Below are 19,540 nucleotides of genomic sequence, written 5' to 3'. Positions count from 1 at the left end.
TTTAAATATGAAAACAGAATAAGACACAGTTCTGGCACAAAGCACTAAATCTCAAAAGCAGGAGCACTACGGGAACCCAGGAGGCACAATTATTAACCCCTGATTAGTTTGAAATCTGAGACAGAAAGCATAGTCCAAGGATTTCAAAGGCATTGTTTTTACCTAGATAATGAAACCAGACAGAAGTCTCAGAATTACTGCATAAATGTCTTAATCACAGGGTACTTGTAGTTCTGTACTGCTGCCCGTTAAGTATTTTTTTATTCTTTTCTGGAAATGCAGTTTTATACTTAACTGAAACAATTCAAGGTTTATAAACGTATATTTTTCAGTTCAGGCAAAAAAAACGATTCAGTTGATTTTATTCTTACCTATTCAGGGGCAACTGTTTATGTGCATTGACTCAGATTTCACACAATTTGTGCTACTTTTTCAGTAAGTAGATGTATAAAAAAGCCAGAACCGATCTTTTGGATATATGCTTGTTCTGTACCCAAAAGAATAGGTCTCTGAAACAGATGAAATTGTAGACTTTTTACTATAGAACTAATATAATATTATCAGTACAAATTGAGGGATAGGAGAATGGAATCCCATAAAACATTACTTTTATATTTTCTTTTTCAGGAGGCTACCATTTCACCTTCTATTACACAGAATTCATAATATATATTACATAATTTTGCACATTCTCCAGCAGAATGCCTGGTTGTGTGCTTCAAACAAATTGTTTCATAGGGGAACACTGCTCTCCAGTGATCAAAGAAAGGAACTGTTTTAGTTCTAAAATTGGTAATTGTGGTGTCCTGTACTTTATGTGGCTTTTAGTAGGATTATCTGTAATATCACATTTTCACTTCAAATATTTTTGCTACTTCTTAATAAAATATGTCTTACAATGCTAATTGCTTTATACACATACTTCTACTTTAAATTCCAACATTATTTTTTTTTTCTTTTTTAAACTGGTACAGAAACACAGATTTAAGAAAACTGAAAGTGTTTCTTGGCTAAATCACATGAATACTAGCAAGGGTTTATTTGAAAAACTAGTGTACTTTATTTTCATGAAAGTTGTAAAGCTCTGACTCCAATTAATCATGAAAGTTATTGGAAGTATTCAGTGTAGTTTGTTTTACATTTTATTGAGAAATAGATTCCTGGATGACTTTCATTTAAAGAACTACACAAATTTTTAGACAAATTTTTATTAATTGTATACATGTAAGATGTAAGAGGTAGACAAAAAAAAAAAAAAGTAATCTTTGCTCTCATGTTAATTCTTGTCCCTCTGTAAGAAAAATATTAAGAATATATTAGCTCTTCATTGCTTTATGTCAGTATGCTTTTCTTCAAGCCAGCACAGATATAGTACAAGACTTGTGTTAACCAAATTGTTTCATTCTCTAAGCTAGATTTCTGGTAGACTCACATTCCTGCTTTAGTTAACGGAGAGAGATAGGTATGTCATCCTTTTCCAAGACAGGTGAAATGAGCTGACTTCAAGATAAACTGTTAACTCCAAGGAATACAGAATGAGCCTTGAGTACAAGCACAGATGTGCACCCTGTAGATTATGATGACTAGTTGATATGAGTCTACACCATGCTGATGGGGATGAATCAAGATTCTAAATCTGAACTAACAAAACAACCTGCGAAAGAGGAAAAACATTTTCATTAAGACCAGATACCAAAGGCCTATTTTGTAAAATATTCATACACTTAAACAGACCTGTTATGAAACACTTTTTAATCTCTGTTGAGATGCAGACATAAATCTCAATATGCATATACTAACATGCAGTACTAATAATGGCACAGCATTGCAGTCTACAAAAATAACAGAAAGCTAAAAAAAAATCTAAAGAGATTTTCCAGGACCTCTACAGAATGTCTGGAAATCTCCCTTCTTGATTCCAGTAAGAGATTAACTAAACCTTATGCATAGGATACTTTGCTTTTCAGTAAAAAATCAGAATTACTGTGGGGTTTCATTAGGGTTTAGCATCAGTCAATTTGATTTTGTTGCTAACATAGGAATGTAATTTTTTATCTAAAAATGTTATAGAACAATTTGTTTGCTTGTTTAATAGCAAGAGTGCTGACTTTGAAAATGTAATACAGATTTAGAGGTTAAAGTCTATAGCCAGGTTCCATGTCTACTTATATTCATAGCACCTTTAGTTCTACTTAACTGCATATTATGAAAATAATCCTTTAAAGTCAGTAAGTTGCAAGGCTGAGAATCTTTATTCCTCCTTAGTTACTTGTGTGGAAGATGGATGATCTAACCTTGGTAAATTTAGTTTCTTACTCAAAAAGTGGCATCTCCATTTAATGTGAGTTATTGCACTGCCCAGGAATATTTCTTAGTGCTTACTCTTCACTTTGGTGAGCTCACAGCTTGACTTGTAAGTCAGCATTGACCTCACGCTGCCCTCTGAGTCATGTTTAGGCAATCATTTGGTAAAATCGCAACTTCAGAATTTTTAATCACTTTTCTTTTTCCACATTTCTTTCTCAGAAAAAGTTATTCAGTCACCTGATACATCTCTCTAGGTGATCTTCTTTCCCCTGCCCAACATACACTGACATGTGATGCAGTCCCACATCACATTCTTATCTCTACACTGGAAAGATATGAAGAGTGGACTATACAGTGGATAAAGAATTGGTTAAATTATCATACTCAGGATTGTGGTCAGTGGCTCTATGTCCATGTGGAGTCCAGAGACAAGTAGTGTCACCAGTCTAGGGACCAGTTCTTCTCAACATCTTTGTCAGTAATTTCAATAGTGGGACTCAGTGCACCCTCAGCAAGTTTTCTTATGACCGTAAGCTGAGCATCCAGGCCTGGTGTCCCAGCGCAAGAAAGATGTGGAGCTGTTGGAGCAGGTTCAGAGGAGGACCACAAAGGTGATCAGAGGGCTGGAGTGCCTCTCCTATGGGGAGAAGCACTCCTAGAAGAAAGATTAAAGGAGCTGGACTTGTTCAGTCTGGAGAAGGCTCTGGGGAGATCTCACTGTGGCCTTCCAGTACTTAAAATGAGTCAGGAGGGAGACTGAATTTTTTACATGGGCAAATAGTGATAGGGCAATGGAGGATGATCTTGTAACCAACATCTCACCTCTGTCCTTTGCAATGTTCTTAGAGGGCCTGCAGATAATATTCACCCTTCTGCCTCTCTTCATGCTCTGTATCCGTATATGTAAGTGGCTCACTTGTCTTTAGTCTAATTCAAGTTAAAAATTCTTTCAGTCTTTACTTACACAATAGGTATCCTCCCACTCCTTTACTCTTCCTCAGTGTTACCCATTTCAATTCACTGTCTGTGCTGTAGCTGCGAGCTGTAGTTCTCTTAGCTTTCAAGTACTTGATAGCTATTGATAAATGTAAATTACACCAATTTTTTAAAGTTCTTAAGAATTTTTGCTTATGCTTCACGATGGCTGTAAATATAGAGAATTTTCCTATTTTTTTTTTCTCCCATTCACTCCCCATGATTGCAATACCACCAAAGTTCTCTGAAATGGGATTTTTTTTTTCCTAGGAATTTTCTGTCAATAGCTCCAAGATTGTTTAACAACAGTACTTTGAAAGTTCTGTTTCTAATCTTGTAGACTGAGCTCCTAAGAGTTTTAGCATATGAGCTGTATGAGCTGTACAGGTGTTAGAAGTTATTATTCCTTTATGTCTTCTTATGATAACTAATATCTTTACCTTTTTTTTTTTTTTTAAATGTGTATACTTTTTATAGTCTCTGTGTTTTGCATATTTTCATGCAGTCCTTATTCTGACAAGTTCAATTTCAGTTCTGTTTGGAGTTCCTTTGACTTTCAGCCATGATATTCATGTTCATATTCTTGTGCCAAAGGCTAAAAAACACTTTAAGTTAGAAAATTTTAACAGTAAGCCAAATCTATTAGAGAAAGTTTTACATTTTTAAGTCTTTTGAGGAGGCTTTTTTAAGGATAAATTTGAAATATGTATCAGATTGAGTTCTTAAAGTACTTCAGCACTTGCAATATCAAATCCCATTGTCTTGCAATTAGACTGAGTTGCTGAAGTGCCTTAAGCAAATTTAAAAATGCAGCACAAACTCCCAAGTCACTTAGTGAATATCTGTACTGCAGATGAACTATTCGGGACCCAAAAGCTGCATGGAGATTCAGTGAGGCTAATTTATTCCTCATCTGTTAAACTAGCTTTTGTAGGTGTGATGGTGCACTCCTTGCCGGGTCTCCACCCAGTCTGGTGGTTATGCCCAAGGCCTAGTGCATACAATGAGGTGCAAAGGACCTTATCCTTGGGACTAATAACAATCAGGATTTCACCATCGGTGCTCAGACACCTGATAACAGACACCTCGAAGTTCTATGAATCAATCATCCTACCCCATAAATAGCAAGCCTAAAAAGCAGCCTAAGATCCCATTGAAGAGTTCCTCTTGTAAGAAGCTGGCTGCTCACCAGAACATCTCCTTGAGTAGGGGTGCCTCAGAAGGTGCACAGAGATTATCCCTGGACAGGGTGATGCCTTGTTGACACATCCTCAGTAAGTGATTTATTGTTTTTAAACTATACTAGCTTCACTAAGATTTGATCTTAGATTCATTATACACTCCTTACCCCATACGTAGCAAATAGTCAAGGATATCTATCCATTTTGAATCTTGTTAAATTGCTGCTATCATTGTTCAAATTACCGTCTTATATTTATTTGTATCAATAAATCTTTTTCTGCCTTCCTCTTATGAGTGAAGCGTGCAGTGCTTTAGTCTCCTTCCATGACAACAGACCATATAGCTGCTGCTAGACTGTTTATACAGGTTCACGCTGATACTGCATTACAATCTGAAGGGCAAATGACTTCATCTGTAATAGATTGGAATAGATGCAGTGATCAAAGAAACTTAGAAGAGCATTCAGAACAAATTCTTTTCTTCTCACAGTTAAGGAGTGATGTTTTCAAAAAGATGGGAACTGTTCTCTTTGTGCAAACATAATTTTCATACAAAATGAAATTCACTGATGAACTGTGTTTGATTTCTGTAACACCTGAATCCCATAATTTGGAGATCACTCATGGCCATGCATACAATGTTGAGCTATGGTTTTAATGTTTTAAATATCCATTTATGTAGTTGGAAGGAGAAATACTCCTACTTGTTATAATCCTGAAAAGTATCACATTCTTCTAGAATCAGTGAAGGTATATTTTTATATATTGAAATTGTATTTCCTTTGTGTCACCCACATCACTCCAGTAAAATTACCTGTACTCCTCAATAGATGATCCCTTATGAAATACAGAAGAATAGGAAAATATGCACTAGTCCTGAACTACACGTGTATGAAACTGCTGTCTGCTACCAAAGAGAATGTGTAATGGCTGATCTCTCTCCCTGGCCTCAAGAGAGGCACTAATTTGGGTCTTTCCCCTTCAGTAAGTCACTTCCTCAATAAACTTGTAGGAACATAATTATCTTAAAGAATTTTACCCACATGACAAATTAGACTAAAATTACCAAGTGTATTTCAAAGTTTTCAAGAATGGACTGACATACAAATAAAGTGGATTGGTATTCAACCTCATTTCATTAGGGAAATACATTATGTTTTCCATTCATACTAATGGCTATCAGGAATTCTCCTGAACATAAATATCGTATAAAATGATGTATAAAATGCATCCATCATATACTCAGTTTATGAGAAATGAATGTGAAGTTTGTCTATTAAGTGGTAAATAAAGAAACAATAAAAAAAAAATCTGAGTCTATTCCAGTATGTGCACAACTTCCCTTCTCTATTTATTGAGCTCCTAAATAAGTTATTCATCTTCAGTTCCCAAAGTGCAATATTTTCCTGCCTACAAAACAACAAAATAATATAAGAGCAGGGGTTTTTTGTGTGTTTTTTTTTTCCCTCTTCCTTTACCTAAAAGCTCTTCATATGTTTTATTTATATTTTTGTCATCCTAAGCAACACAAAATCTAGCATTCATTATGTGCATTTCCAAACAGGAAACTGAAGAGACAGCTCCCAGAAGCCTCTATGTTAACATTTAAAAATTGAAAAGCTGTAGATATAACAGAGACTATTGGGAGCTTCCTCTTGTTTTGTTAAGAGAAATATGAGGAAACTTTGGCTGAAATTTCTCTGATAGAAAAAAAATCTCTCAAAAAAAGTCCTTCTTTCTCAGAAAGGGAGAAAAGAGAGAGAGAAAGAAAACATGCCATGTATTAATATGGTATACTTCACATTCACTATCTCCTTGTCACTGTTCCCTTTAGTGACTTCTCACTTAAAAGAGGGTGAGATTCCTGTAAGTCTCTGTGAAACATAGAATTCTGAATGGCATAGAAACATAGAATCATAGAATCAACAAGGTTGGAAAAGACCTCCAAGATCATCCAGTCCAGTCATCCGCCCATCACCAATGTTTCCAACTAAAACATGTCCCTTAATACAACATATAAATGTTTCTTGAACACCTCCAGGGACCATGACTCCACCACATCCCTGGGCAGCTCATTCCAGCACCTAACCACTGTTTTGGAAAACAAGTTTTTCCTAACTTCCAACCCTGGCACAACTTTAGGCAGAAGACACCAACCCCCACCTCACTACAACTTTCCTTCAGGTAGTGGTAGAGTGTGATACTGTTTTCCCTGAGTCTCCTCCAGACTAAAAAATCGTAGTTCCCTCACCTGCTCCTCATAAGACCTGTGCTCCAGACCCCCACCATCTTCAGTGCCCTTCTGTGAATACACTCCAGGGCCTCAATGTCTTTCTTGTAGAGAGGGTCCCAGAACTTAACACAGTACTCAAGATGTGGCCTAACCAGGGCTTAGTACAGAAGGATGATGACTTCCCTGCTCCTGTTGGCGACATTATCTGTGATACAGAGCCAGAATGCTGTTGGCCTTCTTGTTACTTGGGCACACTGCTGGCTCCTGTTCAGCTGAGCATCAACAAACACCTGCAGGTCCATTTCTTTTACACAGTCTTCCAACTACTCTGCCCCAGGTCTGTAGTGTTGCCTGGGGTTGTTGTGGTGAAGGATCTGGCATTTGGTCTTGTTGAACCTCATCCCATCGGCCTCAGCCCAGTCTGTCCAGCCTGTCCAGATCCCTCTGTAGGGCCTTCCTACCCCCAGGCAGATCATCACTACCTCCCAGCTTGGTGTCATTTGCAGACTTACTGAGGGTGCACTCTATGACTTCATCCCGATCATCAATAAAGATACTGAATAGGACAGGTCTCAGTACCAACTCCTGGGGAACACTGCTCATGACCAGTCCCCAGCTGGATTTAACTCCATTCACCACCACTCTGGGGGAATGTATCACATATATCACAGAGAGCCAGACGACGTTAATATGAAACCATGATTTTGCTACTAAACACAAAGTTTAATCAGGATTTTCTTCAGGATTTTAGCTGTTTTGGCAGCATTTGATAATGCTTTTTTTGACTAGTCATGTGGCTCTCACTCATTCAGAGCTGCTGCTTTGGAGTTGGCCCGGCCAGAACCAGAGCAACGGAGAAACCGACCTCAAGGTCTGATGGATTTGTGGGCTTCCTTTGCCAGGGAAGCACTGAGAGAGCAGAGTGACCCTCCAGCAATGGGCAGCTCTCATGAGGGACGCTGATGTGGGCATTTCCAGGGCAATGGAGGGCATACCTGCACCTTTAGAAGCCTCAGGAAGAGCACTGACTAGTCCACTTGCCCACCAAGTACAAAGTAGACAAACAGTGTGGGTGTGACCTGTACAGACCTTGTATATCCCACAGATTACTACCCTCTATTACTGTTTCACATAGGCACACAGCTGTCGGTTACCTGACTACAAGGAGAAGTAGTGAAGAACTCAGGAGGACAGGTAGTCTTCTCATCAACCCTCCAGGTTAAGGGGAAGGACCGTCCCTCCAGGGAGGGAAAGGACTAACAATTAAGAAAATCAGTAAATGGATAAGGGAGTGATGCTGTGAACAGAAGTTGGGCACTTATGTCATGGAACTAATTTTGAAAAATCTGGTCTTCTGGGGGAGAATGGGATTCATCTGTCAGCCAGGGGGAAGACCATCTTTGACAGAAAGCTTTCCAATTTAATTAGGAGTGCTTTAAACTAGAGTTGTAAAAGGCCGCAGACAGAGGGTGGTGATCAATGGCTCTATGTCCAGGTGGAGGCCGATAACAAGCAGCGTCCCCCAGGGGTCTGTCTTGGGGCCGGTGCTATTTAACATTTTTATCAATGACATCGATGACGGAATCGAGTGCACCCTCAGCAAGTTTGCTGACAACACCAAGCTGAGTGGTGCAGTTGACAAGGTGGAAGGAAGGGATGCCATTCAGAGGGACCTCAACAGGCCAGAAAGGTGGGCCCAGGTGAACCTGATGAGGTTCAACACAGCAAAGTGCAGAGTTTTGCACTTGGGCCAGAGGAATTCCAGGCATCCATACAGACTGGAAGGAGCGGTCCTTGAGAGCAGCCCTGCGAAGAAGGACCTGGGGGTCTTGATGGATGAAAAGCTAAACATGAGCCAGCAGTGTGGTCTTGCAGCTCAGAAAGCAAATGGTATTGTGGGCTCCATCAGAAGAGGGATGACCAGTAGGGACAGGGAGGTGGTTGTCCCCTTCTGCTCTGCTCTTGTGAGGCCCCATCTGGAGTACTGTGTCCAGGTCTAAGCCCCCAGTACAAGAGAGACAGGGAGCTGTTGGAGAGGGTCCAGAGGAGGATCACGGAGATGGTCAGGGGACTGGAGCACATCCCCTGTAGAAGACAGGCTGAGGGAGCTGAGCTTGTTCAGCCTGGAGAAAAGAAGACTGCAGGGTGACCCTCATTGCAGCCTTTCAATACCTAAAGGGAGCCTACAAACAGGAAAGGAATCAACTCTTTGAAAGGGTTGATAACAGCAGGACAAGAGGAAATGGTTTTAAGTTGAGGGAGGGAAGATTTAGATTGGATGTCGGGGGAAGTTCTTTACAGAGGGAATGGTGAGTGCTGGAACAGGCTGCCAGAGAGGTTGTGGATGCACCGTCTCTGGAGGTGTTCAGGGCTAGATTGGATGGGGGCCTTGGGCAGCCTGGTCTGGTATTAAATGTGTTGGTGGCCTTGCATGTGGCAGGGGGTTGGAGACTCATGATCCTTGAGGTCCCTTCCAACCCTGACCATTCTGTGATTCTGTGATTCTGTTACAATCCTCAAATCATTGCATTTTGAGGCTGACAATAGTAAAGAATGCCTTGGGCCTGGAGTAGGATCACAGGCCAGTCAGACAGCATCTAAGGTTCAGGATATAGGAACTCTAATTGGTAAATCAGACTCAATGGGAGCCCAACTCAAGTGCCCGTACACCAATGCATGGAGCGTGGGGAACAAGCAGGAGGAGTTGCAGGCATGTGTGTGCCTACAGGGCTATGATGTCATTCTCATCAGTGAGACATGGTGGGATGACTCTCTCAACTGGAATGTAGGAATAGATGGATATCTTTCAGCAACTTGGTTTTGGAATGTAAAAATTCTCACCATATGCAAATTTTGTGTTCTGACAAATTCTAAATCTGCGCAGCTGTGATTCTGTTCTAGAGGGAAGTGACAGGCAGGGACACCAACCAGGACATTACACTATCTTTATAAGGAGGAACAAGAACTATGAGTCCTTAAGGAGAAAAAAGGGTGCTAGCATGAATCTGAAAACTGCAGAACAAAAGAACATGGAGTAAGATGATGGGGAAAGAAGTGGATGGAGAGAAATGAAGACATTGGATTGTAAGAAGAAAGAAAAGAAGAAATTCATTTTCATCTGAGAAAACTGAAGCTGAGCCTAGAAAAATGCATAGATCAACTTGGCTGGCACAAGAAGAGAATATAATGTGAAAGGTGGCAACAAATAATTACCAGAAAAAAAAGTGGGGGGACAAAGAGCACTTTGAAATGCCAACTTACACACAGTGTAAAGCTAAACTCAGCACATGGTTTTATAAAAGCCTTATAGAGGATTGGTGGTGCTGCAACTGAAATGAAGGTTTTGCAATAGGCTTGGAGGTAGAGGTCAAGTAGTAATGTGCTTTTCTCCACTATCAGCATTTTTCACAAGTGAAGTTAGCTAATTTACTGGGAGTCTCATTCAAGCTGCCCTCATCACTATGAGTTCAAATAGCCAATATGCTGTAGGCATTTTATTTTACACACTTTCTGAAACTAACCTGAAAATAGCCATGTGCTGGACCACTAATTGTAAATGCTATAATGATAGCCATCACTCAAGGTCACAGTGTGTCCCTGAGCAAACTGACAGTGATATACTCATGATGAGGTAAAAGAAGATGACAAATTTTCCACTGATGTACTTATAATTACAATATGGCAATTCATTAGACTGGATTGTACATGAAAACCCTTTCAGCCCAGATTTACCCCATATAATTAGCATCTTAATAAAACCATCTGAGTTCAGAACATGTGTTCTTTAAATTCTTTATGCAACCAATGGAGATCAGTTGGCTTTTGTTCTTGTGGCGGTGCCTGTGTTTCTTCATTGCATTTGAAAGGTAACAAAATGCTCCTCAATTGGCAGTGCATTGCAATGCAAAATGGCTTCTGCATCCAACTTAGGTGAGCAGAAGCTCTGCCTTCCTCTCCAGTTTCTGTTGATTGTTCATATTTCCACAAGACTAATTCCTGTAAATACATGAGCAATCAAATGAACTTTATAAAAAATTTAAGATGATCACAGTTATTTCAGAACATAACTTGAAGCAGAGTCCATCAGAAGAGACATCTATTATCAATCTGATATATTACAAAGCTAGTTTCTTTTTAATCAATCACATGATTCGTGAAATGTCTTTTTTTCCCCTAGGAAGTACTTCCATTTTCAAGATGGCAGACAATTAAAGAAACATCTACTTCTGAGTATTCTCTACTTGATTTTGAGAAATACTTCAAAACTCAGTAATTTTATTCATTACTGACAAACACTGGAAAGTTTTTGATTCATTCTTTTTGATAAAAATCTCGTCTTTATCTCTGTAGATATGTAAATTTACGTATGTAACATTATGGTCAGAGTTATGTGAGATCTGTACTCCTTGTGCAAATTGATCTTATGTACTACATTTTCCTTTTTCCATTCAGTTTGACAAGAATTGTTTCCCTTAGAATCGTTCCAATTCATCCAACTCCAGACTTTTCCTTCATGTCACACAACTCCTTTGCATAAAGAATAAAGAATGAACAAATTCTCCCTAACAGAGAGCAACACTTAAGCTTTGAGAGATGCTTTCCCATTTGTCCTCCATTCTCATCTAGCATACATCTCAAAATATTCTGCCTATGTCTCCATCTTCTGTCATCTCCATAAGGAAAAAGTTCTATGAGAATTAAAGGCTTCCTAAGTATTCCTATAGAAACATTTTCCAATTAAATATCTAACACAGCTATGGAGAAATATGTACACGGTTATTTAAAGCAACTTAAAATATGGCAACATGCTTGAAAAGTTATCCAGCTTTTGAAGCTTGAACTCCATAAGACTAAGGAAAGGGTGCTGAAGGAGAAAACATTTTTTTTAACTTGCATGGCCTATAGAGTGGTTGTAGCTATGCTTGCCAACTTGTTTTTGGGTATTGCATTATCATAGCAGTACAGACATAGGGTTGCTTACAGCCCCATTTATCTTAATGCCAGTATTATTTTTCTCAGCTGAAAGAAAAAAAAAGTTAATTTAAAAATGTGGATTAAATTCTTTTTCATTTGAATAAATGATAGCTAAAACATATTTATCCAATACAGAACAGAAATTAAGTAGTGGTATAAAGCACTTGACAGCACTGCCTTCTTGAAGTTGAGAAGAAGCAGTAATTTTGCTACTTTCCATCTTGTCATCAGGCCAAAGCATGCATTCTGCATGCTGCTTACTTTACTTTGAAAATGCATTTTTCATTTTATCTGACACAGTCATCTCTCATAGATTGTCAAAGTCTGTGTGTCTCCTTTACCAAATAACAACCCGCTACCCCCTACTGTCAGCACTCTCTACTCCTACGAATGTCCAATTAAGATTATCCTGTCTGAATGCTTCCCTTCACCCCTACAAAAATTGAAATAATTCTAAACTAAAAGAAGAGTGTACAGAGAAAAATGTAATTATATTCTTTAATAATAAAATCTTTCTTTAAGTCAGTGCAATTTATTCTGAGGACAAGACCTACAGTTCACAATTTGAAGAGTCTTAGTAATTACTCTGTGCAAGAAAACCACTGTGTCCACACAAAGTCATCTACAAGGCAGAAGCATATGCAAAGATTTGGCCTGATCAGTACTCGGACAGGATATGTAGATTAACACTGCCAGCACTTGCGTCAGAAATTGAGTCATGGAATGTGTTTCTACATGAGTGAAGCCTTACAATGATTTTTGGGTTATAGTGTTCTTGAAGGTTCTGCATTCAGGCATGCAACTTTTATTAAAAGCAAGAAATATTAGCAAAAGGGACAAAATGAGATTTTATCTAACTTTTGTCAACCTTAACAACCTCAGGATCTTTTGAGTAACTCTTACTTGCATACACTCTCTGCAGTTTCCCTTGCACGTAGGATTACTCGTTGGCCCAAGTCCTACTCAGATCTGCAATGTTACTTTCACCTGTAAATAGTTCTCACATTCCACTCCAGAAGATACTACCTCACTTTGATGGACACTATGATATTTCTGTATGAAGTTTGCTAGCTGTTGTGTGATACTCTTGGGTGAAATGAGATATGTGGACATAAAACATCAAACAGAATTTTTGTACCTGAAAACAGCTTTGATAATTTTCCATGCTGAATGCCCTAACTTCTGTTGCCAAAATCTTTTTCATGAGACATGCTTATATATTTCATATAGCATTTCCAATGTTCTTCTTAATACTTCAGAGACATCTGCACAATTGTAAGGCAGAGCTGGACTCTGAAAGCCTACATCATCAGTAATACTGTTGTTGCAATGCTTTCTGGCACATCTTTAGCTTTAGCAAATTCTCTCTCTAAACAATTTGCAGGCACAGTTTGTGAATTAGTCCATTCAAAATCCACTTTGAATACACAGTTTGCATGTGGCCACCCTGAATTTGAGGTTAAGAGAGATGCATGACTGGAGTGTGGCTATCTATGGCTACAGATTGTTCAAAGGGGACATATAAGAAGGGGTGGAGGAGGCATTGCCCTCTTACATCAAGGAAAGAATAGATTGTGAAGAGTTGTTCCTGAAGAATGGCCACAAGCAAATCAAAAGCTTATGGGTAGAAGTTAGAGACTGAGACAACAAGGGGAGTCTTGTAGCTGCAGGCCACCTGATTAAGTGGATTCTGCTGATGAAGTCTTCCTCCAGCTGCAGGAGGCATGGTGATCTCAGGTTCTCAACCTGCTGGCAAATTTCAACCACCCTGACATCTGCTGGAAAAGTAGCATGGCAAGCAAGCTCCTGGAATGCATCAAGGATAATTTCTTGAGCTAAGTAATAGAAGAGACAAAGGAAGGGAAGAGCCACTGATGCACTCTATCTGGACTTCAGTAAGGCCTTTGACATGGTCTCCCATAATATCCTTCTCTCCAAATTGGAAAGATATGGATTTGATGAGTGGACTGTTCAGTGGATGAGGAACGGGTTGCAAAATCATACCTAGAGAATAGTGGTCAATGGCTCACCATCCTGTAGGAGGTCAGTGACAAGGGATATCCCTCAGGGTCAGTACTGGGATCTATGTTTTTTAATATCTTCATCAATGAAGAATTCAACAATGGGAATGAGTGCACCCTTAGCAAGGTTGTGGACGACACCAAGCTGTGTGCTGTAGACAACACAGAACAGGATGAGTTGCCAACCAGAGAGACCTAGATAAGCTCAAGCAGTGGGCCCAGGTGAACTTCATGAGATTCAACAAATACCAACTCAAGGTCTTGCACCTGGCTCATAGCAACCCTCTGCTATCAATACAATATGAGGAACAAAAGGATTGAGTACAGCCCTGCCAAAAAGAACTTGGAGGTATTGGTGGATGGCAACATGGCCATGAGCCAGCAGTATGTCATCATAGCCCAGCAAGGCAACTTTACCCTGGGCTGAATCAAAAGAATTGTGGCCAGCAAGTCGAGAGAGGTGATCTTGCCCCCCTACTCTGCACTGGTGAGATGTCAGCTGGAGTACTGCATCCAGCTGTGGAGTCCTCAGTATAGAAGAAATGTGGACTTGTTGTAGCATGTTCATAGGAAGGCCACAAAAATGATCCAAGGGATAGAACTTCTCCCTACAAGGACAGGTTGAGAGAGCTGTTCAGCCTGGATAAGAGGAGGTTCCAGAGAGACCTGAAAGCAGCTTTTCGGTATCGAAAGCAGGACTATAAAAAATGAAGGGGGTAGACTCTGTAGGATCTATTGTGATAAGAAAAGGGGAAATGTTTTCAAACTAAAAGAGGGAATATTTATATTGAATGTTAGAAAAAATGTTTTTTACAATAAGGGTAGTGAGGCACAGAAACAAGCTATCCAGGGAGTTGGTGGATGCCCCCTCCTTGGAGACATTTAAGGTCAGGCTGGACCAGGCTCTGAGCAATCCAATTTAGCTGCAGATGTTCCTGTTCATTGCAAGGGAGTTAGTCTAGATGACTTGTTGGGGTTCTTTATAACTCAAACATTCTATCCTTCTATCACTCTAATAGGGAGGAGGTAGGCAGATTTTGCCAGCTGGTCTCAAAATCAGTACTTGTGCTCTGGCTTTGTGTGTATCCCAGCACAAACAGCATTTGAACACCAAGAGACCATTTTAGTCCATAGCTAAGCATCCTGCAAAATGGTCATACAAATTCACTGTCTTTTCCAAGGAAACGATAACAATTATTTAGTTATGGATGCCTATAGATATCCCAGACCAATATGATTTATGCATACTTCGATTAGATTTTATTGGCCATATATATCATACACAGATATGCCTTCCAGGATGCCTAAGTTATCAAGTAAGGCGGGGGCACCTTCAAATTGGGACAGTATGTATTTGCCATCCATTTCAAGGACTAGGTAGAAACATTTGCAAGTTTCTACTCTTCAGCTACATGCCAGTAAGATAAAATGAGGCTTTCTGTAGTACAGTAGGAAAAAAGAGACCTGTCGAATGATCTAGAAGAATCTGTAAGTAGAGGAGTTTCAGCTCTAGATTAAGACAAATGCAATTAAGTGTCCATATAGGAGTATAAGAACTGATGCTCCCGGTACCATCAGTAAACATCTAAGTTCAATGCATGCCTTATTTGTCTGCAACTGGGAATCAGAAAGAATTGTTAAGCAAGTAGGCATCTATGCTCAGGCAAATGCATCAGAATCTACTAATTTATTCACATGTACTGCTTTCTATGATCATCAAATAAATTAGGTTAAACATATGAGCAAAGAATAACTGGTCTGTGTTCTTTCATTTTCCATATAGTTTCCAAATATCCATCCAGGACATGCTTTTCTTCAGTAGGCTACAGAGCAAACAAGAGAACAGATATGACCCCTAGAGGGATGGTTTATACTAATCAGATTATATAAATGTATTATATGGCCTATGGAAAAAATGTTCTATATATTTGATCTCCAGCACAGAGCCCAAGATAGAGGCAAAATTATGTTTTACAGTTCCAAAGAAGTTTTTCTCCCCTTTCTTCTAGCTTCAAATCTCAGTTAGAAAATATGGTAACCTATATCAAAGGCACTGAACAATGAACAGAGAGAATTTCAAAAGAGTTTTCTTACTATTTTCTTAAATGTTTAATGTTCAAACACCTATTTTAGTAATGGTGGAGAGAAAGTGCGCGTGTGAGACAAAGCAACAAAGGCAGATATTTGCTGTTGAAAATAACTTATTTTTGCAAAAAAAAAAAAAAAAAAAAGAATTTAGCAGTCACTGAATTCTAATTATTCTCCAGATGTAAATGAATAGAATAACAAAAGTTGTTAGTATAATTTCCTGTTCTTCAAGAATATCTTGTAGGAAGGATCACTTACTATTTACGTATTGTTGAACTGAATGCCACTTTAAAGTTTTCTTAATACAATAAAAAGTTAAACAAAAAAGATCATTGAAGATATAATTAAAAATGTATTAGCAGTTTTTTTCATCATGCTTTAATGTCAGAAAGGCTTAGAACAAGACATCTTAATTGCAGTGTTTTTGATAGTCAAGTCCTTTCCAAGACAAATGCAACTGCTGTCCACACTCATTCCACAGACAGGGGTTCAGATGACCCATAGCAATGTTTGTTTCACTTTCAATTCACCTTGTGCTATCTGATAATATGGAATAATGGTTTAATCTACATCACTATGAATGGAAAAGTTTAACCTTAGACTATCCCAAGTGGCTTCTGATACTTTGAATATCTGTATTGACCTTAGTGGAATTCTGGTGGTGAAAATAAACAAAAAACTGTTGTCAGATTGTGATGGTAAGGAGATGGGGCAGCATCGCTTCTAATGCAGGACCAGCTCCACGGCACCCAAACAAGAAGGGCAGAGCAGGCCAGTAATAAAAACTAGAGATAAACAGCAGCTCAGTGTACTCCATACACATCCACAGCTCACAGCATCCCCCAGCAGTATGATTTGTTTCCATGGATTGATCCAGTGAGATTACTCCCTACATTGCTCCAATGAAACACTTCTACAATTACAAATAATTATAAGCACCATACAGCAGGAACTTCTCAAAAACACTTTTCTTCCTCCTAGCCTTCTCTCCCCAAGGACAGAGAGTCACTTCCTCCTCCTAAATGGGCTGAATACTGATCACCAATTTTTGGAGCACTGTGTATGTCAGACTACTCTATGAGAAGAGGGAAAAGTACATGGAAGCAGTTTTAATAAGCCATCTAGACGTTTCTTTACTGATGAAGTCAAGGAAGTTTACAGCTCATAACCTAGAGCTGCAGGGTACCTTGCAGCTGTTTTCGCTCCAGCACAATTTCATATGATGAACGGTTTTGTGCAATGTTAATTTACATCACAATTGCATTGAAAGGAAAGTGGTCCCTTAGTATCTTTGATTGAATGTAATTGTTCGAGAAAGGGATGTAGAAGCTATGATACAGCTGTAATGGCCTAAATGTTCTGCAGGGCACCGTTGACAAATACAGCACTCAAAAGTTTGAATTAAACTATTTCTATGATTTAAATACCAAATTATGAAAATGCCAAGTTGCATTGCTGGGTTCTGCCAAATTAACTGATGGAAAAAGGCAAAGAAAGGAAATGCTTCAGATCAGAGTCTCCTGACAGAAACTTAAAATGAAAGCCTTAATAAGTATGACAGGATAAAATCAGCAGTTTTAAAACTGATAGTAAGAAAGCTGGAAAAAATCTCTAGGGGAATACAATTTATTCTCACAGACACAACAAATTTAGGCTGAGGAGTTCTGTTAATGGAGAGTGGTTACAAAGTGGAAATCACTTCATTCCCATGAGGGGAAAAAAATGCTGCACAATAAAAACTGCCTTTAGAAGTGAAAAGGGCTAAGCAAGTACAGAAGCCTAGAGTTATTTAATAACAGAGAGGATGTTGCAAAACTCTTTGAAAGCTAGTTCTTTCCAAAATTATCTGCTCAGGAGTTTAAATTTCCTTCTAAATTATTTAAGAAATGAGAGAGCTATCTTACCCCGCTGCAAAAACAAAAACTATCACAGATAGGAAAACAAAAGGACTCTCATCTGTAATAAGTTTCATTTTCACAAGAAAATAGTCCTAAAAGCCAAAACAGTTGGCTTTGAAAATTCTTTTCCACTTAGCCATCATACATTCAGCTTTCTTTATCCAGAGAGAAAAGAGAACCAATTTGAGTCCTAATTCAAGGAGATTTATCTTTGAAGTTATGTTCACAATACTTATTGTTCAGTTCAGACCCTGTCTCTTAAAGTGGAGGTTCCTCTTAGAACCACTGGAGATAGAAAAATTGAATATAAAAACAAACTATCGTTGAAAAGTTCTATAAAGTATTCCAGTGAAAATTGGTGATTGTTTGATAGATCTGTATGCCTACAGTAATTTACACCATGCCTGTCTAGAGAATTCTGAATACCTGATGTAGGGAACCTGATTTTGCAGGGAGGTTGGACTCTATGAGCTCTGGAGGTCCCTTCCAATCCCTACGATTCTGTGATTCTGTGAGTCAGTTTTCCATAGTCTGTTCTGCTGGCCAGTCTGCAGAAATTCACATTCCAGTAACTTGGAGTAATCGATAGTACTAAGGAGTCCCAAAATGTTAAGTAGACTCATGATGTTTGTGCCATTTCTTTGACATAATTCCCCATATTAAATCCATTCTAAAATTTACCTCTAACATTAAACTTTTTGAGATTTTGTAAAAGAATGAGAGGAATGATGAGAAGCTGCAACAGAGTGAAATTTTTCAATCCAAATGTTATTAAAAATACATACAAATCATTGGTCATGCTCCCCCACTGCAAATGCAGTGCAAGAAACATTACTTAAAGTTGTTCATCCTCTAAGATAAAGCCATGGTAATAACAAAAGCCTTTCGTTATGACTAATCTTCCAGTGGATTTTGAATCCCAGAACATGTATTGGGAGCTTTGTCTTCATGGTTCAATGGTAACAGTAATGGAAAAAATCATGAGTACCTTGCTGGAAGGACAAATCCCTATGAGTAATAAGGCGCTTACAAACTCCTCTCCCCAGCCTCCAGCCTCTATACTTTGGTACAGAGATATAGAAAACTGAGGCTCTGAGAAATTTCAAGAGATCATTCAATCCACAGGCAGTACAATCGATATAGATTGGTCACCAAGATAATTTTTTAATTATTTTACTTTACTTCCTAATCCATTCTAAAGAGCTAGGAAGTTTTCCTCAGGATGAAAGGTTTTTGTTTTGTCTCCAGTGATCACAAAAAATAGATAATCGTTATAATTTTAGTAATTGTGCTTAATGCATCGGACTATTATACTTTCATTTCTTCAACATTTTTCTCTTATCTAGATTAAACTACTGAATTGCACCAATATTTCTTCACAGTTCATATTTTCTATGGCAATTTTTTGTTGTTGCTGTCTTTCAGACTGTCAAAGTTGTTCTTTAGAAGTTAAAGCACTGTACATAGAAACTAGACGCAGCGTTTCAACTGATATTATACTAGTTCTTCTTTTCTCAAGTATCAGCACTCCTGTCAATATTTACGAGAAGATAAACTATATTTTACAGGAACACTGCTGCCATATTTAGTTGGTTTTTCACTGCAACTTTGGAATTCTTCAGAGCTTCAATCTCACCAGTCATTTCTCTTTCCTAAACCTACAGCATAAATACAGTATGTTTTACCCTCCTTCTGAGCTGATCTATCTTATATAGTATGTTTATGGCTATGGCATTACAAACCTTTCACTCTTTACTTCATACGCATATACTCAGGCTGTAATTAAAATGTTAGCCTTGTACTCTAAACCACACATGTCCAACCCACAGCCTGCAGGTGACCCGTGGCCTGGAACAAGTCATA

At 38.7% G+C, this 19,540-nt stretch overlaps 1 long non-coding RNA gene across 2 annotated transcripts; it reads right to left on the bottom strand.

The window, feature by feature from the left end:
- Window positions 1–1,268: 1,268 nt before the first annotated feature.
- LOC149918691 (uncharacterized) lies at window positions 1,269–19,519 on the bottom strand. 2 transcript variants are annotated; one of them, XR_016465644.1, is made up of 5 exons: window positions 19,420–19,519; window positions 4,631–4,876; window positions 3,130–3,234; window positions 1,433–1,654; window positions 1,269–1,291 (listed from the first exon to the last, which is right to left on the bottom strand). It is a non-coding gene; the product is annotated as an uncharacterized LOC149918691 (long non-coding RNA). The 2 variants fall into 2 exon arrangements; XR_016465643.1 differs by having other exon boundaries at window positions 1,275–1,654.
- Between the last annotated feature and the right edge of the window lie 21 nt (window positions 19,520–19,540).

This window comes from Phasianus colchicus, chromosome 3 (genome assembly GCF_987193195.1).
Source record: "Phasianus colchicus chromosome 3, bPhaCol1.hap1.1, whole genome shotgun sequence".
Taxonomy (NCBI): domain Eukaryota; kingdom Metazoa; phylum Chordata; class Aves; order Galliformes; family Phasianidae; genus Phasianus; species Phasianus colchicus.
The sequence above is the reverse complement of the archived record's forward strand: the minus strand, read 5'-3'. Positions and strand labels throughout refer to the sequence as shown.